Source organism: Macaca thibetana, chromosome 13 (assembly GCF_024542745.1).
Source record: "Macaca thibetana thibetana isolate TM-01 chromosome 13, ASM2454274v1, whole genome shotgun sequence".
NCBI classification, from domain to species: Eukaryota; Metazoa; Chordata; class Mammalia; order Primates; family Cercopithecidae; genus Macaca; species Macaca thibetana.
In genome coordinates, this window is record NC_065590.1 from 59,495,855 (window position 1) to 59,518,969 (window position 23,115).

Here is a 23,115-nt window from a genome sequence, read left to right on the forward strand (position 1 = left end):
GTCTCGCTCTGTTGCCCAGGCTGGAGTGCAATGGCACGATCTTGGCTTACTGCAACCTCCACCCCCCAGGTTCAAGCGATTCTCCTGCCTCAACCTCCTGAGTAGCTGGGATTACAGGCATGCACCACCATGCCTGGGTAATTTTTACATTTTTAGTAGAGATGGGGTTTCTCCATGGTGGCCAGGCTGGTCTCAAAACTCCTGACCTCAGGTGATCCACCCACCTCGGCCTCCCAAAGTGCTGGGATTACAGCCATGAGCCATCATGCCCAGCCTGACCTCTTCTTTTAAAAATACCAGTCACATTAGGCTGGGCACAGTAGCTCACATCTGTAATCCCAGCATTTTGGGAGGCCAAGGTGGAGGACTGCTTGAGCCAGGAATTTGAGACCAGCCTGGACAACATAGCAAGACCCCATCTCTAAAAAAATTTTTAAAAATTAGCCAGTCGTCATGGTATGTCACAACAGTCTCAGCTACTCAGGAGGCTGAGATGGGAGGATCCCTTGAGCCTAGGAATTCAAGGCTGCAGTGAGCTATGACCACACTACTACACTCCAGCCTGGGTGACAGGGTGAGACCATGCCAAAAAAAAAAAAAAATAGACACCACTCACATTAAATTAGGGACCGTTCCTACTCCAGTGTGATCTCATCTTAACTAATTACATCCACGACAATGCTATTTCCAAGTGAGGTCACATTCTGAGGTACCAGGGGTTAGGACTTCAACATACCTTTTTGGAGGGAGATACAACTGAATCCATAAAAGCCTCCGAACTCATTTTGAGGCAAGCATTCTCTCTTCATGCCTGGGCTAAGATGAGAGAAACATCAGACATTCTCTCCACAGCCACAAGGAGAACTCCTAAGAGAACCTGGGCCCACCTCTTGTCTGTGCCCTCCAGCCTGTCTGAGGATGCATCAGAGGTGGGGGATGGAAACTGGCCCAGGGAGACCCATGCGGATGGGCACCTCGCTCTCCCTACTCGGTCCATCCTCATGACTCTAGTCTTTATTATGCTACGTAGGGCACTCAGGGCACTGGGATCCCAAAGTCTTCCCTATAAAACATTCAGTGAAGAAACAGAGAGAACAGAGGGAAGCCACTCCTCCATGAACACCCCTCCTGGCTCAGATTGCTACAGCCCAGGCTATTTGGCCAGAGGAATGGCTTGAAGGGGACACAGCCCTACCTTCTTGCCCCATTTTGGGACTTGAGCTAGCTCTGGTGGTCTGCCAGGAAAAGAGGCAGGCGGAGACTTCCTGATCCAATTGTTCAGGTATGTTAGAAATGGAAAAGTGATGACAAAGCTCTTCGCGCATTTCTTAATACATTTTAAAGTCCTTAACAAAACAAACGTCAGAGCCTGAATTGGCTCCCAGATGCTGGCCAACGAACAAACCGGTTGGACAGTGTCCGGAGTCGGAGAGAGGACAGGCCAGGAGCAGGGTGAGTAAAGGGACTGCCCCTCACCTGGCACTAGGCAGCTTCTTAATGAGGTGCCTCTGGAACCTGGAGCTCCTGGAGCCCCCAGGCAGGGCAGGAGGGAGGGGCTCCTCTGCAAGAGCACTCCCTCCTCACCCAGCTGGTGCTTCCCTTCCCTTCCCCAGAAGCAGCACCGGGACACAGGCCTGTCAGCAAATTTTCCCTGGCACAGCTTGGGCCTCAGGCAATTTGGCACCCACTGAGATAGAGAAGGACAAGCACTGAAGCCTAGCCCCAACTCTCGCACCCGCTCAGGAAGAGAGCCAGTCTTGAAGTCACCTCCAGGGAGGCCATCGGCTCCAAGGCCAAAGAATGTGGCCTGTTGGGAGTAGAAGTGAGGGAGGCTTTGCCTAACCCTCCCATCAGAGGTGTTTGGGAGGCAGTGGGTCACTCCCTCTTGGTGGAGGTGGCCTCCCACGGCTTCTCCCCATCACTCGGCTCCCCAGCACAGCCCTTGCTTTCCCTCTGCCATTGGACACCCAGTGCAGATGCTGAGCAGACAGCTCAGAATTGAGTCTGCCAGCAGGGCTGCCAATGTAAACTCAGGACTTGGCGATAAGATTTATAGACCAAGAGGGGTTGGCCTTAGATAGAAAATAGAGACTGGGGTGAGGTGCAGTGGGCACTGGTGGTATTGGTGAGAGATTGGAGAAGGAGTCTCCTCTAATGGTTTCTATTTGCTCCACGAAAAACAAGGCACCTGCAAGGGGCTGGAATGGAGAGGGAAAGTGGATGTGGGGGCTGGGTGGGAAGCTGTGCAGGAAAGGGAATTTCCTCAGGAGGCATGCAAGGCAAAAACTGCCCCATGGTGTTGCCTGCACATTTGAGGCTTAGGGTAATAAACATTAAGTGAATTGGCCCAAATATAAGATTCTCTCTAGCAATGTTGGGCCTCTCAGGCACAGAATGGAGGAGACAAGGGCTTGTCAGAGTGGGAGGGAAGCAAACAAGTTGAGGGTGTTTGCAACAAAGTTACGACAAAGAGGGATCGTGAACTCTAAGCCAGGGGGATGGTAGGGTCAGTATGATGTGACCCTGTGCCTGGGCCTTTGGCAAGACTTCCGGGACAGCCAAGTGTTATCTGCCCTATCCAGGTGCAATAAGCCAGCCCTCCCCCTCAGCACTGTCAAACCCACACTACTTGCCCCGCTCTCAAGTGGGGAGGGCACAGGCAAAATCAGGCAACCACGTGCCTTGATCACATGGAAGACTTTTACAAGTAATTTGTGACTAATAATAAAAAATTGAAACTTGGGAATCATTTTCTTTGACTGAGTCCGTTGAAGGTTATCTCTGTCATGTTACTTTATCTCACTTATGTCCAGCTAAGCTGTCTTGAATAGAGGAGAAATGACAAGTTATGGCCAGCACAAGAGTATTGTGCAAAAACTGCAGTGCTGCTTTTTATGGACAGTCCCTAGTGAGTGATGCCTAAGTAGCTCCACATGAATGACAATGCTGTAGGGGTCTTTGTGCCCAGTAAATGGCTCACATCTGCGGCCCCATCTAACGAGCACTGCGGAACAGAGTCAGGGCTACACAAGTTCATATTCGGAGGTTGCCATGGAGACTCCTGGCCACCCACCACCCTCTCTTTTACCCTTCTTCCAAAGCAGCAGGTGTGGCCTACGAGGCTGCCCAGCTGCTGGGTGTTTCCTAGCCTCCTTGTGTGGAGCCCTGTAACTATGTTTTAAGAAACAGTGAAGTGGTAGAAGCGATGTGTGCCACTTCCAGGCCAATGTCTTAAGGCACAGTGTGTTTCCTCTACATTCTCTTTCAATTTCCCACAAACTGGAGCACAGAGGGGCCTGCAACCTGGCTTCAACCTGGGACAAAGTTGAAGGGATAATAAAGAACAAGATGGAAGAAAACTTGGGTCCCTCAATGACTAAGGGCAGCAAAGTTACCTGCCAACCAGTAACGCTTACCTTGACTGTATCTTAGATCAGTTGACTTGGAACAGACTCCCCAAGAGGTTTGTTGGGTAAAGCTCTCAGGAGCCACACCTGTAAGTGGCAGGGCAGGAGAAACTGAACCACAGTGAAGTTGGGCAAGAGCCCTGCACTGATCCAGTGGGGAGTTCTAGATCTGGGATGGTGCTTCCAAGGTGTCCTAGGCTGAGGCAAGGGGATGGAAAATTTTTACGCCATACCTACTAGTCCTTTTTGGATGAAGGCTGCTCCCAAAAGGGGCACAACTTGGTGAGGCAGTCCCCTTTATCCAAGGGCAATTCCCAGAGAGGGACTAAGCTAAGAGCCCTCAACAACCAATGTGCCCAGCAGCTGGGGAAATGGATGAAGAAAGGGTCTGGGTGGTGCACCGCAACATCCACTGCAGACTGTCACCTAAGGGAGAAACTTTGGTCTTCTTTAAGCCACTGATTTATTGTAGGGTCTCTTTATTACAGCAGCTTCCCCCACTCCCATCTACTAAACCTCTCTGCTGGTTACAGGTACATATGCTGACCTCAACAGAGAGAAACTCCTTGAGATGGGCACTAACTCAAGTGGTTTGCAAAGTGTGGTCCCCTGATCGGCAGGGTTAGCATCACCTGGGAAATTGTGAAGTTATAAATTTGACCCTTCCCTTTGGACCTACTGAGTCAGAAATTCTGGGGCTGGGGCCCAGCAATGTGTGTTTCAACAAGCTCCCTGACAAAACCCAATATTGAGAACCACTACCTAGGTTTTCTCCTTTCTAGACTCAGAGCACCACCCACTGTACAGGGCACATGGTGGCCTTGAGGGTGGTTTGGAACAGCCTCTCCTTGAAGCCCTGGAGCTGTGCATTAGGAGGCTCAGAGTCTGATGATGTTTCATCTGCTGTCTGGATCCCATTCTTCCCTTCTGATACTATCAGCACCTTCCTCTCCTCTGCCTTGGAGGAGTGTAGGGCCATGAGATCCTCACTGCTTTGGGGCCAAGCAGACCTGGCTTCCAGTCCCAGCTGTGTCTACTCCCGGCTGACTGATCTTAGATAATTTGCTTGTCTGTGCCTCAGTTTCCTCATTTATACAATGAGGATAACCCCAACTATACATAGTTATTGTGAGACCAACGTGAGAAAATATACCTTTGTGTCTAATCCTGCCTGGCCCCCAGCAGCACTCCATTACCATAGCTAGCTTTGTCCTTCAATATCCTTCAGAGCTCACCTGGTTATTCCAATAAAAATTTCCAAGAATAGGTCTGGGACTCATTCACATTGCAAGGTAAATCACCAGAAACTCAAAGTACTGTGACCCTCCCAGGGGAATTTGCATTTTAAACACAGCCCAAGGATCAGATTAGAGCTATATATATTTTTAAGTTGGGTGGTAGGGAGAGGAGGCTTCCTTCCTAGCCCCTGAAATTACACTGCACATCAGGCTCTCTCCCAGTCTGGACTCAAGGCCTTTGACCTTGAGAAGGCCTCATTCTAAAGTGCCCCTTTCAACAGAAAGCTGAGCGCACCACCTGGGTTTCAGCTGCTGGTGTTTACAGCTGTCAGATGACCCTTGGGGGGCTGGGGGGCTCCCATTTCTACAGGGGTGGAGGAGGTGACACTTCTCTGTATTTGTTTCTTTCATCTGAAAGTGGAAAGTAATCTCTGAGACGTTTCACAGCCCAGATCTCAGGGTTCTCCAAGTTCAGCCTGACTCAGACAGAGAAAGGGAAGAATTTTAAGGACACCAGTGTAATCCGCCTGCCCCAAAACATTATCCCTAACATGCTAGTTGAGGGCCGATGGTCTTCAACTTGGGAACAACGCCTTCCATTCTGCATTGAGAGTGCAGACACCCACAGGAGAAGGGTCAAGTGACTTCTACTGACATCAGAGATGAAGTTACTGACTGACAGCAGGCCTTTCCTGAGAGTGGGTTCTGGTAGGTGGGAGCTCTGGGCAGCTGAAGAGGGAGAGGGCCCAGCTCAAATCAGTCACAAATTGGAGTTCTCTGATCATGTCTCAGCACCCAGTGCTATGTTGGTGTTTCATCCCAATTTTCACTTTTCTATGAGGTCTCCATTAATTCCATAAGCCAGCTCTCTATATTCTGTGTTAGTGGCCAGTTACAGGAGGGATCCATCAGACCCACCCAGATGGAATTCCCATACCCACAGACAGTCCACCCTCAATAGCACTGCTCAGAGATACTGTGTGCCTGAGAGGCTTGATGGATGCATTAAGAGGGTGAGGCTATAAAGCCTGTCCCCAGGGAAGCCCAGGGATCAACTGAGAATAGTCAATTCTGTCTTTAAGATCCTGCAGAGGACTCAGAACCTGATCTGTTCAATGTTCCAAATTGAGGAACCTGAAGCCCTGTGCTGAGCCAGTGCCACTTATGATTTTCTATATATGGACAGAAAGTTTTGTTTCGTCCAGGAGGAACCTCCTTCTTTTGGGTTCAAGCGACTCTCACGCCTCAGCCTCCCAAGTAGCTGGGATCACAGGCGTGTGTCACCATGCCCGGCTAATTTTTGTATTTTTAGTAGAAATGGGGTTTTGCCATGTTGGCCAGTCTGGTCTCAAACTCCTGGCCTCAAGCTATCCATCTACCTTGACCTCCCAAAGTGCTGGGATTACAGCTGTGAACCACCACACCCAGCCCAGACAGAGAGTTTTAGAACTCAGCAGGCTCTTTCTCATGCTATCTCATTTGGTCCACCTCCAGCCTGTGAGGATAGGTAGCCAGGCTTAGAGAGGCTAAGGGATTTGCCTCAGTTACATAGCTAGTAAGAGAGGAGTTGGGGCTTGTCCCCAGGTCTTGCATTTCCAAATCTGGTTTATTTTCCATTGCTCAAGGAGACAGCTGTAGCGACAAAGCCCAGAGCCCAACTGAAGGGTCCCATGGCCTCCACCAGAGAAGAAAAAAGAGAGAGCAGCTGGGCAAGTATGACCCTGAGATCCAATGGAAAGTCTGCTGTATTTCTCCGGCGTTGGTGGTCCTTCTCCTTAGGTGCTACTCAGACATGCGTGTTGAGGTTGCACAACGGCTTTCTCTTATGGTTTGGGACCATTCATTATTTTTCCAAGGAGACAGAGGCCAGGAATTACATGAGTAATTTCCTCAAAGAAGGTACTTTGTATATTAAAAGTTCTCCATTAAAGACTCTGAGATGGACCAGGAGAAGAGAACCTTGATCTAGAAGAGAAATAGGCAGCATCTAGCCATGGAGGTCACAGCCACAGGCCTGGGCCCTTAGAGAGGCTGGAGCCTGACCATCTCTAGAAACTCCCACTGGATGTTTCTGTAAGATCATGTGAGTGCCATGGCCCATCCAGTCCTCCTGGAAGGGGCTGGGAGGTGTGGATCGCCTATTAAACAGCCAAGCACCAGTGACCCCTGAGTGTTCCTTTCCCTGTAAGTGTCTCTTCAGACCAGTCACGTCACCATTGCATGGAGGAAACTGAGGCAGCTTGGCAGGCTTATCTCCCTGTGATGTCAGAACTGGAGGTGGCAGACTCCTTAGGAGACCAGTTTTCAGAATAAAGGATGTCTTCTGTGTCTAGAAATGGCTTCCACTCCTTCCCTGCTCTCTGTGAGGCCTCGCTTCCTTCCTCAAAGCCACACTGTGATGGTGGAGGGGTTTAGGGCCTGTGAGGTTTTGGCAGTAAGAGAAAAATTTCTAGGTTTGGTATAGAGTGAAAATTTTTATAGTGGAAAATTCTATTCCATGGCACCGTCTTACCTAATATATTAAACACCCTGGCTTGAACAGCTGGGGCATGTGCTCTTTAGCTACTTCATGCCCACCTTCTACCCTTCCACCCACTCACCCTTAGAAAAAAGATCTTGCCTATTGTTTTCTCAAGAGAAGCTAGTTCACCATACCCAAAATGCTACAGTCTTAGTATCCCAATAAAGATCTTTAAATGTATTTTGGTAGCTGTTATTTAAACAATATGTTCAGTGGATAAAGACTTCCTTATTTTGCGTGCATATGGGACCATGTGTAAAAACAAAATGATTGATTTACACTCTATGTTGGATCCAAACAAGTCATGGCTAAATGATGGCATGATTTAGTGGAGAGCCACTGGTCCATCCCCTCAGTGGGAAGAGACCAGAAATATTTGAGAGATGGACACACTGGGTCAGGCCAACTCTCAGTTACAACAGGGCACCAAGCTGATCTTGGGTTCACATTTTCTGTCACTTAATGTTTCCTAAAAGACTGAGATGTCAGGTTCCCTCTTCTCTGCCTTCTGTGATCACATGAAGGGATATAATTCACCTTGACTTCTTTTTTTTTTTTTTTTTTTAGAATCGAGCTCTCACTCTGTCATCCAGGCTGGAGTACAGTGGTATGATCATAGTTCACTGCAGCCTCAGACTCCTGAGATCAAGCAATTCTCTCATCTTAGCCTGTTTGTGCCACAGGCACATACCACCTGGCTAATTTTTAAAACTTTTTCATAGAGACTGGGTCTTGTTATGTTGCCCATAGCAAGGTCTTGAACTCCTGGCCTCAAGTGATCTCCTACCTCTGCCTCCAAAAGAGCTGGAATTACAGGTGTGAACCACTACACCTGGGCCTGACTTCTGAACCACCAGTTTTTTTTTTTTTTTTTTTTTTTTTAGATGGAGTCTCACTCTGTCTCCCAGGCTGGAGTGCAGTGGTGGGATCTCGGCTCACTGCAACCGCCGCCTCCTGGGTTCAAGCTATTCTCCTGCCTCAGCCTCCGGTAGCTGGAACTACAGGTGCCCACTACCATGCCTGGCTAATTTTTGTAATTTTCGTAGAGACAGGGTTTCACCATGTTGGCCAGGCTGGTCTGGAACTCCTGACCTCAAGTGATCTGCCTTCCTTGGCCTCCCAAAGTGCCGAGATTACAGGCATAAGCCACCATGCTGGGCCTAATATTTTGTTTTACTATCCTGTAACAGACACTGCTGATGCTTCCCATAAGCCCTAAACCTACCCTTGAGTATTTCTGAGCATCTCTTCTTCAACTTCTATGTGCCTTTACTATGAACACCCCATACCAGTGACTATCTTTTTTTTTTTTGAGATGGAGTCTCGCTCTGTAGCCCAGGCTGAGTGCAGTGGTGCAATCTCGGCTCACTGCAACCTCTGCCTCCTGGTTCAAGCAATTTTCTTGCCTCAGCTTCCTGAGTAGCTGGGACTACAGGCACCTGCCACCACGCCTGGCTAATTTTTTCCATTTTTAGTAGAGACTGGGTTTCACCCTGTTAGCCAGCATGGTCTTGATCTCCTGACCTCGTGATCTGAACTTGTGATCTGCCACCTTGGCCCCCCAAAGTGCTGGGATTACAGGCGTGAGTCACCACGCCCAGCCACCAGTGACTGTCTTAAGAAGAAAACCTTTCAGTTACTGGAGATCGTTTTCTCAGGTGAAAGCACCTGGGAGTTTTATTTACCCCCTACCACCCTCCACCCCAGGGTAGGTCATAGCCAATGACAGACCAGTACAAAAGTGTGACATATTACAATTTCTCAAAATGGCCACATCTTGGTCCCACATGTTCTTCTGGAACATTGTTGCTCCCCAACCAAGAGGAAGAGTCTATTTTCCCTCCTTTTGAAATTGGGTGGGACTTCGTGACTACTTCTGTGCAGAATGTGGTGGAAGCAATGCTATGTAGTTCATGAATCTAGGCCATAACAGGAGATACTGCTTATACCTGCCTCTCTCAGAATGCATGGCCTTGGAACCCAGCCACCATGGTGAGAACAGGAGATATTGCTTATACCTGCCTCTCTCAGGACGCATGCCCTTGGAACCCAGACACGATGGTGTGAGGAAGCCCAGGCCACGTGGGGAAGGTATGTATAGATTTGCTGGCTAAGGGCCCCAGCTAAGGTCCCAACCCACAGCCAGGACCAGCTGCCAGACCTGTGAGTGATTGTGCCTCCGGAGGACCCAGGCCCCAGCCTTCAAGCTGCTCCAGCTGGTATGGTGTGGGGCAGAAATGACCTATCCCCACCAAGCTCCCCACAAATTGAAGACCCGTGAGAAAAATTAGTTGTTTTGAGCTACTATGTTTGGGGATGGTTTATTGCTCAGCAATTAATGCTTGACGTAGACTTAGATACCTGGAAGTGGGACACTACCATAATGAAACCCAAACAATGCAGCTTGGGACTGGGTGGCAGATGGAGGCTGGAAGCACCTTGATGAAGGGGTTAATGAAAACCTAAAGGGCCTCAAAGTGACGGTCAGGGGAATCCGATGGCCCTGGAGGACCACTACAATATTTCCAGCCTCCCATGAAGAAGTGGGGCTTTATTTCTCCTCCCCTTGAAATGGGGCAGGCCTCAATTTTGCTACATAAAGAGAGCAAAATTAATGCTGTTATTGTTTTAAGCACTGTAGGGGAGGGGTAGGAAAAGACTATCTCATGAGGCGAATCTATTAATTACTCTCAACAAGCACTTTAAAAACACCAAATATACATGGATTATTTCTAAATTTTTAAAAAACTGGTAATATAGTGATTTTGATTTGCATTTTTATATCCATAATTAATTCTTTTTTTGTTTTGTTTTGTTTTGAGATGGAGTCTTGCTCTGTCACCCAGGCTGGAGTGCAGTGGCTCAATCTCAGCTCACTGCAACCTCCACCTCCTGGGTTCAGGCAATTCTTCTGCCTCAGCCTCCCGAGTAGCTGGGATTACAGGAACATGCCGCCATGCCCAGCTAATTTTTGTATTTTCAGTCGAGACAGGGGTTTTACCATGTTGGCTAGGCTGGTCTTGAACTCCTGGCCTCAAGTGATCACCCTGTCTTGGCCTCTCAAAGGGCTGGGATTCCAGGCGTGAGCCACCAAGCCTGGCCTATATCCAAAATTAATTGTAAACTTCCCCTGGGTTAAAGACTAACTCACTAAGAAAAAATATATATTTTTACCATTCCAAGAAATTGGGATTAACATTCCAAGCAAATTGGATGACCCTCTTGTTAGGCTGGGTTGCTCATAGACCGTATTTTTGGCTGGGTCATGAGATCTGGAGCTATAGACCCCTAGGGAGGTTTTTCTCATGACAACAACAAATAACTTGAACCTGATTATGTTGTGCCTAAACTTTGTGATTCCCAGTTCAAACCCTCCAAATGGGGTGGTCTCAGAGCCTGTGCTCTGGGTTATATCTTCTTTACTTTCTTCATCTTCCCCAATTATCAAGCCTGATTTGAGTTTACAAAACCAGCCCCTCACCAGCAACCCAGATCCTTCCCCTCTACATTAGAAGTCCTCTGTTGACTGCTTAATACTATTCTGAATTCTTTTCATGCTTTTCCAATCTGGCGGGGCCACACCTCTTGAATATATTTAAATCCAATTGGATTCTGAACATCCTTCATTGTCTGTATAGCTCCCATTGAGGTTACTTCAATGACAGACGGAAGGCACAAAGATGATCATTGTAGCATCATTTATAACAGCCTAACAATTTGAAACAATAAAATGGCCAGGAAAGAAACTGTTGAATCTCAGATCACATTCAGGGTAAGGTGGCAAGAGGGGAAATACAAGGTGGGCTTGGTGCCAGGCACCTGTAGTCCCAACTACTCAGGAAGCTGAGGCAGGAGGAGCTTGAGCCCAGGAATTCAAGGCTGCAGTGAGCTATAAGGGTTCCAGTGCACTCCAGCCTGCGTAATAGAGCAAGACCCCGAAAAAAAAAAAAAGAGAGAGGAAATCAGTCACTTATGTAGGACTATGAAAGCCTAAGGAACAGGCCAGGGGGTGTGAGACCCCAAGCCAATACTGTACTTGGGATCTGTACATGCACACACATGTACACCCACTGCTGACCACAGTGAAGCAAAGTTTGAAAGCTGCCTGGAAGGGGTGAACAGCCTGCATGTTGCATGTGCACAGAGGCATGTAGGACAGAGATGAAAAATTTACCTCATATTCATGCCCAGAATTTGAGATGCAGAGACTCAGCAAGTAGAATGGGCCTGCAAGCTGTGCCTCCCACAAAGGGAAAGGCCTGATCAATTCATTCATACAGAGGGGTGGTGTGGCTATGGAATGTCTATCTAGAAAGGATTTAGGGAGGGCAATTTGTTGGAAGGAGGACGATGGCATATTCGGGTGAAAACAGTGCTAGTATTATAAAGTGTAGTGCTTTTATTTTGAAATGGAGGCCAGGCGCAGCGACTCACGCCTATAATCCCAGCACTTTGGGAGGCTGAGGCGGGTGGATCACAAGGTCAGGGGTTCAAGACCAGCCTGGCCAAGATGGTGAAACCCTGTCTCTATTAAAAACTATAAAAATTAGCCAGGTACGGTGGCAGGCGCCTGTAATCCCAGTTACTTGGGAAGCGGAGGCAGGAGAATCGCTTGAACCCGGGCGGCGGAGATTGCAGTGAGCCGAGATCATGCCACTGCACTCCAGCCTGGGCAACAGAGTGAGACTCTCTCTCAAAAAAAGAAAAAAAATAAATAAAGAAATGGAGCTGGTAGCTAACCACCCTCCCAGCCACCCCTTGGCACTGCCTCTACCCGACACTAAAAAAACACAGAGAGGGTAATGCCTTGCTCCACCAAAAAGACTCTCTAATGGTAAAGGCAGGGACTGAAAATTGGATTTGATGGAGGGGGGTCCCTTGAGAGCAGAAAGTAATGTTCAAATCTCTTACAACAAAATATGTTCTCCGGCTTAGTGAAATAGACATGCTGGCAAGAGTGGCTGGGAATTTCTTTCCAGGTAAGAAACCTGAAAGGGAAAATTACCATTGGGCAGGCAGGACTTTCTAGAATGCCTAAGGGCTTGTCCCCCGGTCCACCAACTGCTGAGTCAGCAGAGGACCTTGTGTTTATTTAATTCTGTATCTCGCCAGCTGTGTCTGTATCAACACTAGCCCCAGACTTAGATTTAATCAGCCTTCACATTTATAGGTGATGCTTTTTGCTGAGAAGTTGAGAGCAAAGGAGAGAACAGAAGGAAAATTCAAGCTTCTGTAGAGGGATTCTACTAGCTGGAAAACCCCAATTCAGGGTGGTCCAACCTTAGAGGGAGTACAAGTCCCAAGTCCTGCAGAACAGGCATGGGGGAAGTACTCAAGTTCCAATGCTGATACTCTGACCTGGAGATGGCTGAGCAGGTGCTGGAATTCAGCTGGAGTAGTGGAGGCAGTCCGAGTCCTGCCTGCTGGGCCCTCTCTGCTGAAGGAGGCCAGATGCCCTGCCGGTGCAGGCAGTTCAGCCAGCGCTAGTGAGAGCCCACACGTGCCCAGCTCTGTGTCACGGGTTGTGTGTTTGGAGTAGGGTCTGGAAGAAAAGCAAGAAGACAGACAGACCTCATGAAATAGAGGCAATTCAAGGCTATGGGTCAAACTTAAAGCACTGGGGCAGGCAGTGGGATGCATTTTCTTCACCAATAGGCATCAGAAAACCTGGATTCCAGGCTGAGCAACATCACAGCTGAGGTCTCTATAACAAAAGAGATCAACAAGAGAAAAGGTTCATTCCATTTTGATACAGCCACTTGACACATAATTTTACACAACCCAGATAAGCTATCTCAAGTGCAGCATTAAAATGGAAGGGCCCAGTGAAAGAACTAGATACACAAGGCCACATATCATATGATTTCACTTCTTTGAGCTGTCCAGAATGGGCACATCCATAGAGACACAGGCAAATGCATGGTTATTAGGGGCTGGGGGAGGAGGTAACAGGGAGGGACTGCTTAATGGGTACAACGTTTCCTTTCGAAGCGATGAAAATGTTTTGGCATTAGATAGTGAGGATGCTTGTACGGCATTGGGATTATACTATTGCCACCAAATTATTCACTTAAAAAGGTTAAAATAGTAAATTTTACATAGTGTTTTTCTATAGTTTTTTTTTTTTTTTTAATGGAAAGACCCACTTTCCTTGTTTGGTTGCCATTTGCTCCTGTGTGTCCTTGAAGGGAGCAACCTCTCTGTGCTTCAGTTCTCTTCCCCTGCAGCTCAAGGCTCTTACCCTGCCTATCCTCCAGGGCCATGGGAGGCCGCGAGAGCAGGAAGGGTGTGGGCATGGGCTCAAAGCCCACCCACAACCTCACTCGCTGTGGGATGTGAGCAAGTTACCTGGGTTCTCTGAATCTCCGTGTTGGCATCTACAAATAGAGTTTCTGAGAGTCCAGACTTTTGCTGTTTGAGTTAGAACAACTTTTATGAGGAACCAACATGTACAAACCAAGCAAAAAAAAGTACAAGTGTGTGTGTATATGTGTCGTGTATATGTGGTGTCTAGCATAGATAGCCTCACTAAAAGGGAGCTAATGGAGCTAATAAATAGAACTAATAACTAATAAATAACTAATAGAACTAATAAAAGTGAAAGCAAATTATAAAATAAAACCTCTGATTAACCCTAAGGAACAGAAGATGGTGAAGTCAGCCATAGTTGTCGGTAATAGAAAAATAGGATTCGCGCTGACATTTAAGGAGAGGTGAGATTTGGGCAGGTGGATGTGGGGAGGGACAGGACAGGGCATACATGAGAAAGGCTTAGAGGTAGGAGCATGCTGGGGACCACAAGAAAACTGGACTGGCTGGAGCAGAGTACTTGGGATACACAGGGAAGGACCAGGTGTTGGGCTTTCTCGAACATGAGGCCAAGAGTTTGGAACTCATCCTGAGGGCTTGGAGGAGTCATGGATGGTTCTTTTTTTTTTTTTTTTTTTTTTTTTTTTTGAGATGAAGTCTTGCTCTGTTGCCCAGGCTGGAGTGTAATGGTGCAATCTCAGCTCACTGCAACCTCCACCTCCCAGGTTCAAGCAGTTCTCCTATCTCAGCTTCCCAAGTAGCTGGGATTGCAGGTGCTTGCCACCATGCCTGGCTAATTTTTTTTGTATTTTTAGTAGAGGCTCGTTTCCAACTCTTAACCTCAGGTGATCCACCTGCCTCAGCTTCCCAAAGTGCTAGGATTACAGGAGTGAGCCACTGTGCCCAGCCATGGATCGTTCCTGAATAGGAAAGCAAGATGATGGATATCGTAACAGAAGAGAATGAATCTGGCCCATACTGTGCAGCAATGCTTAAAGATAAGAGTCTAGAGGCAAGGAGATGAGCCTGGCATCTATGGCTTTAACCCAGCATGAGCTAATGGGGCATGAGGGAGGGGAGTAGACCAATCTTAGAAACACCCAGTGGAAGATTCACAGAAGTTCTTCTGGGCTCCAGACTCACCCTGCCACCACTACTTCTTGGCTTTTGGCATCAACAACATTGGTCTAGCTATTTCTCATCTGTGGGTGTGTTCCTGGAAAAAGTTATAGTAGTAGCCAAGAAAATGATTCAAGGGACACAAGCAGAGCTGCATTGACGAGCCCATGTCAGGAAGCACAATGCCGTGTGGGAGGAAGGAGCTGGCTCTCTGCAAGATTGGCTTGACGGGGTTCAGGGCATGCTACCCCCAAATATGGTATCTTGGCATTTGCAAAACGGTGGAAGTAGGAACATCACTTTCACCTTCCCCTCTTCTGCCCTGAAGCAGGCCATCTGATCTAGGAAGGATTTTTCTGACCCTCCCCTACAGCAGATCAGAAGACCCTCATGTGAGAGGTAAGGAGCATCCTCATTTCTGAAGACAAAGGGTCACAGAGGGGATCCAAACAAATGGGCCTTGCTAAGTTCCCTTAGTTTGTTCGCATTAGATCATACTTTTAATTCAATCATACTTCACCACCATCATTCACTTCTTCATCAAACCTAGCATTAAAAATCCACAGGTGTTACTATTTCTTTGTGTCTTCATTTCCTTATGAACTGTAATCAGTTTCATGTAAAACTTACAAATACTTTTATGCTTTTCTCTTGTTGATCTTTTCTCTTATTGATCTGATAGATCTCTTGTTGGTCTATCTTTTGTTATAGGGACCTCAGCTGTGAACCTAGCAATGGGTGAAGAAAAGCTATTCCTCTGCTATAGGGTTAACCTTGCTTCTTGGAATTGGATGCCATAAAGCTCCAAGGCACTTGGGCTGCTCTTGCCGGTCTGTAGGATGGCAGTCAGAAAGGCTTATCATTCCCTGTGGCAGCCACAGGGTACTCCCTGGCAGCAAGAGTAGGCAGTTGCTGATACCGTGTATTAATAAGGATCTCCATGATCCCAGCAAGTTGCCCCAGGAGAAAACTTTTGTTGTATCAGTCAATTGGGTAACTTTTTTTTTTTTTTTTTTTTTTTTGAGACAGAGTTTCACTCTTGTTGCCCAGGCTGGAGTGCAATGGCATGATCTTGGCTCACCGCAACCTCTGCCTCCCAGGTTCAAGAGATTCTCCTACCTCAGCCTCCTGAGTAACTGGGATTACAAGCATGAGCCACCATGCCTGGCTAATTTTGTATTTTTAGTAGAGATGTAGTTTCTCCATGTAGATCAGGCTGGTCTCAAACTCCCAACCTCAGGTGATCTGCCCGCCTTGGCCTCCCAAAGTGCTGGCATTACAGGCATGAGCCACTGTGCCCAGCAGGTAACTATTGCAACATGACTTGAGCCCACCCAGGAGGTGGTGATTCCACTCCAGGGTATGTGGGAGCACAGATATCCTACAGAGATGCATGCTGGAAACCACAAAACATTGTTGAGAGGATTCTTAATAAAGAACTCTCTGAATTCGGTAATAAGAAAACATGAAACCCAACTTTAAAAAATGAGCGGAAGATTTAGACAGACACTTCTTTAAAGAAGATAAACAGATGGCAAATAAACATATGAAAAGATACTCAACATCACCAGTCATTGAGAAATGCAAATTTAAATCATGATGAGATATCATTACATACCTATTAGAATGGTTACAATTTAAAAGATGGACCATTCCAAGTGCTGGATAAAAACTGCAAGTGACTAGTACTTTTATATACTGCTGGTGGGAGTATAAAATAATACAATCACTTTGGAAAACAGTTTGATAGTTTCTTATAAAGTTGGACATACATCCGCCATAAGATCCCACATGGAACAACTCTAATGTCCATCAACTGGGGAATGGATAGACAAATTGTGGCACATCCATAGAATGAACTACTAGTCAACAATAAAAAGAAATGAACTACTAATATAAGCAACAATATGGATGAACCTCAAAACAATTATGCCAAATTTTAAAAGCGACACTAAAAAGACCACATACTATTCCATTCCAGAAAATGCAACGAATCTGTAGTTTGCTCAATGGTTGACTGAGGATAGGTAGGTAGGGACAGGCAGGCAGGAGGGAGGAATTACCAAGCACTACAAGGAAGCTTTTGGGGGAAGATGTTCACTGTCTTGATGGTGGTGATGGTTTCGTGGGTACATATACACACATCAAAACTCATGAAATTGTATACTTTACTTGTGTGTAGTTTATTGAGTTTTGTCAATTATATCTCAATAAACCTGTACAGAAAAAACAAATCTCCAAGTTATCTGCATCCTATTCAGGTTAAAAGCCAAAGTCCTCATAGTGGTGAAGCAACATGGCTGACTCACCATTCACCATTCTGCTGCCTTCCCAGCTTCCAGAACAGTGCCTGGAACATAAAAAGAGCTAAACAGGTATTTGATAAATGATTGCCCGGCAGGACCCCAGTTAATAGTAGTAGTTGTTTGATGAGTGTTGTTAAGAACAAGGAGGAGGAAGCACTGACCCCATTTCTCTGGCATCTGTGTGTCCTGGAAAAAATAATAATAATTTTTTAAAAAGAGCAAGAAGGAACTCCTCAAATGATGAAACATGGCGTTACCGTATGACCCAGCAATTCCACTCCTGGGTATGTTCCCAAGGGAAAGGAAAAATATGCCCACACAAAAGCTTGCTCATGGTAGCCAAAAGGTAGAAACAACCCACATGCCTGCCCATTAACTGATGAATTGATAAACAAAACATAGTATATCCATACAGTAGAATATAATTTGGCCATAAAAAGGAATTGAGTACTGATGACACATGCCAAAACATAAATGAACCTTGAAAACATTGTTTAAGTGAAAGAAGGCAGTCATAAAAGGCCATATATGATATTATTCCATTTACATAAAATGTCCAGAATAAGTCTCTGTAGGGACAGAAAGTAGATTAGTTTTTGCTTAGGACTGGCATGCACTGGGGAGATGGACAGGTGACAGCTAAAGGATATACAATTTCTTTTTGGGAGTGATGATAATGTTCTAAAATTGTGATAATGGTTGCATATATCTGTGAATATACTAGAGACCATTGAATCATACACTTTATTTATTTTTTATTTATTATTATTATTTTTTGAGGCAGAGTTTCACTATTGTTGCCCAGCCTAGAGTGCAATGGCATGATTTCGGCTCACTGCAACCTCCACCGCCCGGGTTCGTGATTCTCCTGTCTCAGCCTCCCGAGTAGCTGGGATTATAGGCACCTGCTGCCACGCCTGGCTAAGTTTTTGTATTTTTAGTAGAGATGCAGTTTCACCATGTTGGCCAGGGTGGTCTTGAACTCCTGACCTCAGGTGATCCGCCCACCTCAGCCTCCCAAAGTGCTGAGATTACAGGCATGAGCCACCGCTCCCAGACGAATCATACACTTTAAATGGGTAAACTGTACACTATGTAAGTTGTACCTCAATATAACTGTTTAGAAAGAGTAAGGTGGTATATGAGGGAAGGCAAGGCTCTTGCTCAGAGTTTGAATGGAGAATGGTAACCCCTTTCTACGGTTAGTTCACTGGTATAGTTACGACCCCATCGAGCACCCCCTGAGAATGAGGTGGCTCAATTTATCCAGCAGAGAAGGGGCTAAGGGACCAGAGAGAGCCCTGGAATGGAGGAAAGACTTTTTATCCGGGGACAAGTAAATGAAAGCAGTTCCTCGTAGCTCTGCAGCCCACGACTGGGGCTCTGGCTGCTGCCTTGCGCTGTATTGAGCGACATGACGTCCCCCACTTGCCTCTTAATGATAATACCTTCTATTTATACCAAACACCTCTCCTCCCAGGAGAACGCTATGTTTTCCCAACATTGATTCAGTAAGCCAGCCAGACTGAATTGAATTAAAATTCACAGCAGCCACTCACACAAGCCTATCCCTTTCCCCTGCCTGCCCCCTCCTTCGCGCACTGCTGTGACGCTCACAGCAAAGCAAAGAAGTCAAGAAGGTTGGACTTCTACACATCTGTCCCACTGAGGGACCCTGCCCCCACCCCGCTCTAGGCCTTGGGGGCAGCAGGAGTGGGGGCTAAGGGCCCTTCTATCATGGGAGAAATACAGTGCCAAAGAGAAGGGTCTTCATGTGTGATGCCCTCCCTCTCTCCAGAAACATATCCACTTGAATCCATTAAAACCCAAAGGTGAGAACTGCTGATAAGGGGATATCAGGCACAAAAGAGAACTACATTGAGAGGGGCATTGGAGTCTTTTCTGATTTTTACTATCTACCACACAGGCAGCTGTCTATTTTGCCTAGGCCAAAGGGCAACACAGGCTCCTGGTCAGCACCAGTGGAGAGTTCTCCATTGTGCAGACCCCCGGCTCACTGTCAGGCTCTGTTAGCCCTTTCCCCTTAGTACAGATTCCGCTGGCTCTGGCCAGTCTATATTCCTGGCCATTCCATATTCCTCGCCTGAGGGACAGAACATCAGGGGCCCAAGGAAGAGCCAGCCCTGGTCAGATTGGATTGATGGATGAATGTCCTCAAATGCACACAGCCACACACACAGCACCTCACCTTCTCTGTGCCTCTGTCCTGCTCTGCCCATCTGGCAGAATGCCTGGGGGCCAGTGGGGTAAGCACAGTGCTGGGGCAGGGGTCTCCAGCACCCATCCCCACTCCTCACATGCCACACAGCATCGATGAGTCAATCAAGAGTAAGGCCTTTTTGTGGCACTGTGTGCCTGCCTTGTGCCACCTTCTGCAGAGAATATCACATACCCTGTCCTGGCTGGGGAGATGCAGATGGCTTAAGAGATGAGGGCCTAAGGGTGCCTCCCAGGGCAGGGTGAAACCATATGGCCCAAATCCTCAGGGGCTGCAGAGCTTTACTCACAGACCCTGGATCTCGGGGTAGGAACTACTTAGGTGTCGTTTCATCGCCTCCTGCCCCTACCCCATCCTCCTCTGTCGCCTTCCTTCCCTTGCCAACATCAGCAGCACTTAAAAAGCAGGAACACCACTGCCTAAGTCTTCTCCACACAGGGCCTTGACCCCCTCACTGCCCTTCATTACCCAGGCCCCCCTTGGTGTTGCCTGTCGTCAAGAACCGTTAGCCCACCAATAGCCATAGTAACCTCAGCTCCTTGAGAGGACACCTAGGGATGGGGCATGGAGCCCCAGGGATCACACAGCACCCATCTTTCAATAAGGCAATTGAATGGCCCTTCAAAAAGCAGGGGTCCATGACATGAACAGGATGTTCTTCAAACCATAGCCTGCCCCACTCCCACAGAAAGGGCCCAAGTGTTGGCCTCTATCATGTCATATTTAAAATACCAGTCAAAGAGCATTAGATTTCCCATGTGAAAGAACATTCAAAGTTTGGGTATTGAGACTCCTCTTGAAATTGTAGTTAGGAGGTTGTCATTTGCATCTTTTGGATTTATTAGGATCGGGCAATTATAATAGCAATAATAACAAAGTATCTTATTCTGTTATAGCATTTTTTGGTATACCAAGTACACTTACACATGTTGTGAAAAAGTGAACATTTGATTAAAATGATGAAATATTAGAGAGGGGCATTCTTAGGTGTATGTAGTAGGTAGAGGGCAAGGCTCATGATAGCTCTGTGTGTGTGTGTGTGTGTGTGTGTGTGTGTGTGTGTGTGTACAAGAAAGACACAGAAAAGACACCCCAAATGTTGCTCAGCACTCCTGCACAGCTGCTGCAACAGGCGTTGAGGGCACTTAGAATGCTGCTGGTGGTGTAGATGAAATGGGTGTCTCCAGGACCGGCATTTAAACAGGAAGCTGCCTAGCCCAGGCAGTCCTGAGGAGTCCAACATCATTAACGGCCAGTTGTGGTGAGCACACCTCATTGTCTCTCCATCAGTGATAACTGCTTTATCTACTGGGACAGCCACAGGAAGACGCTGGTGCTGATCATGAATGCCCTCCAGGAGCTGCCTGGCACACAGCAGTCAGCATGTGAGCTCTGAGAGATGAGAAGAGACACCAGGGCAGGTGGTCCGGATTATCTCCATGGCCTCTGCCAGCTGCAAAATCCTAGACTTTTATGAAGATTCAGAGAGATGGGGAAAGCTTGGGAGCAGGATGGAGTGAGATGTGCCCAGGACCAGAGACTGTCAATGTCATCATTTAATAGGCCCCTCTCATTTGTCACTTGAGAAACTGAAACCCAGAGAGAGGAAGCGACTTGCTTAATGCCACATACTGGATAGGTAGCAGGTGAAGCCCAAGTGTCCTGGTCTTGGTTCTCTCTCCATGGTTACGCCTCATCTTGGTCTATTCAGGCTGCCATAACAAAATACCATAAACTGGGCAGCTTATAAACAACAGAAATTTACTTCTTACCATCCCGGAGGCTGGGAAGTCCAAGATCAAGGCACTGGCAGATTTGGTGTCTGGTGAGGGATCCCATTGTCATAGATGGAACCTTCTCACATGGTGGAAGAGGCAAGGCCACTCTCTGAGGCCTCTTTTATAAGGGCACTAGTCCCATTCAGGAGGTCTCCACCCTTGTGACTTAATGACCTCCCAAAGACTCCCCTCCTAATACCATCAACTTGGGGGTTAGGATATCAATACATGAATTTTGAGGGGACACAAACATTCAGAGCATAGCACCTATACTTGGCATTCCCATACCTGCTGATGGGTGGAAAAGGCCATCCAAAGGCCTGGATCTATGGAGAGAGAGACCATCCCATAGCCTTGCCCCTACCTGAAATTCAGCCCAAACCAGCCAGTGACCTCTCAGCACTGCTCTGTCGGAGGCCATTGAGGCAGAAGGCACAGACAGAATGATTAACAGCCACTGGCCAGACAGGCCTCCCCCAGCAGCTGAAAAGGGGCTGTTTTGGGGGCAAAGCTTCTTAGCTGTGGTCATTCCTGGGCTATGGTTTGCACCATCACAGTCACCAGCCCACGACCAATTCAAAACGAGTGAGGGACATTCTGCTGGAGGCCCTGGGGACAGTAAAGGTTTCAGTCTTGGCATGTAACAACAGATCTTGTTCAGTCAAATGGGACAATAAAAAAGGAATTTGTGCTCAGATGCTGTGAAAGAATCCGGCAGTTCTTCAAAAGGTTAAACACAGAATTATCATGTGATCCAGAAATTCCATTCCTAGATATACGCCCCCCAAAATTGAAAACAGGTGTTCAGACAAATACTTGCATATGAATTCTCATAGCAGTGCTGTTCACAACAGCCCAGAGGTGGAAACAACATAAACATCCATCAACAGATGAATGAATAAACAAAATGTGGTATGTTGGTGAGGCATAGTGGCTTATTCTTGTAATCCCAGCACTCTGGGAGCTGAAAGCAGGAGGATTGCTTGAGGCCAGAAGTTCAAGACCAGCCTGGGCAACATAGAGAGACCCTTCTCTCTACAAAGAAAAAAAATTTTTTTTTATTAGGCAAGCTATGATCACCCCACTGCACTCCAGCCTGGGTAAGAGTGAGACCCGGGCTCGAAATAAGTAAATAATGTGGTATGTCCACACAAAGGAATAATATTAAGCCATATGATATGGTTTGAATCTGTGTTCTTACCAAATATCATGTCAAATTGTAATCCCCAAAATTGGAGATGGGGCCTGGTGGGAGGTGATTGAATCATGGGGGTGGATTTCTCATGAATGGTTTGGTACTATCTCCTTGGTACTGTCCTCACAATAGTGAGTGAGTTCTCATGAAATCTGGTTGTTTAAAAGTGTATAGCACCTCCCCCCTTACTCTGTCTGGCTCCTGCTTGGCCACATGAAGTGTTGGCTCCCCCTTCACCATCTGCCATGACTGTAAGTTTCCTGAGGCCTCCCCAGAAGCCAAGCAGATGCCAGCATCATGTTTTCTGTACAGCCTGTGGAATCACGAGCCAATTAAACCTCTTTTCTTTATAAATTACCCAGTCTCGGGTATTTCTTTATAGCAACCCAAGAATGGACTAATACACCATACAAGGAAATGAAGTACTGACTCATGCTATAAGGTGGATAAACTTCTAAAACATTACGCTAAGTGAAAGAAGCCAGTCACAAAAGATCACATATTGTATGATTCTGTTTATGTGAAATATTCAGAATAGGTAAACTCATAGAAGTAGAAAGTAGACTGGTGGTTGCCAGGGTTGACGGGAGGCAGAATAGGGAGTAACTGCTAAATGAGCACAGGGTTTTATTCTGGGGTGATGAAAGTGTTTTGGAGCTAGAGGTGGTGTTTGCACAACATTGTGAATGTACTAGATATCATAGATTTGTTCACTTTAAGGTGGTTATTTTTTTTAAAAGGAATTTATGGGCTTCCATGACCCCCAAATCCAGGCACTTGAAGAATCTCATCAGGACTTGGTCTCTCTTCCTCTGTCCTTCAATGCTGCTCCGTTGGCAGGCTTGGCCACATGCTGCCTTCTGGACTTTCCATCAGACATTATCCCTAGAGCTAGTGATCCCCACTGAAGGAGAGCTTCACTTTTCCCAGTGGATTCATCAAAAGGCCCTAATTTGAGTCTTGTTTACCTGAGCCAGTCCCTGAGGTCAGGCAGGTAAAATGC

At 46.9% G+C, this 23,115-nt stretch overlaps 1 protein-coding gene across 25 annotated transcripts in view; it reads left to right on the plus strand.

Annotated features, from left to right (window-relative positions):
- Positions 1-23,115, plus strand: part of CALM2 (calmodulin 2) — a 1,210,617-nt gene that overhangs the window by 740,277 nt on the left and 447,225 nt on the right. Inside the window, exon 1 of one of the 25 annotated variants that reach the window (XM_050754931.1) lies at positions 4,996-5,000. The exons of 23 other annotated variants lie outside the window; for them this stretch is intronic. The gene's annotated coding sequence lies outside the window, so the exon portion shown is untranslated. Of the gene's footprint in view, positions 1-4,995; positions 5,001-11,172; positions 11,177-23,115 lie in introns of those variants that run through there. One more of the 25 variants, XM_050754941.1, reaches the window with a different exon arrangement.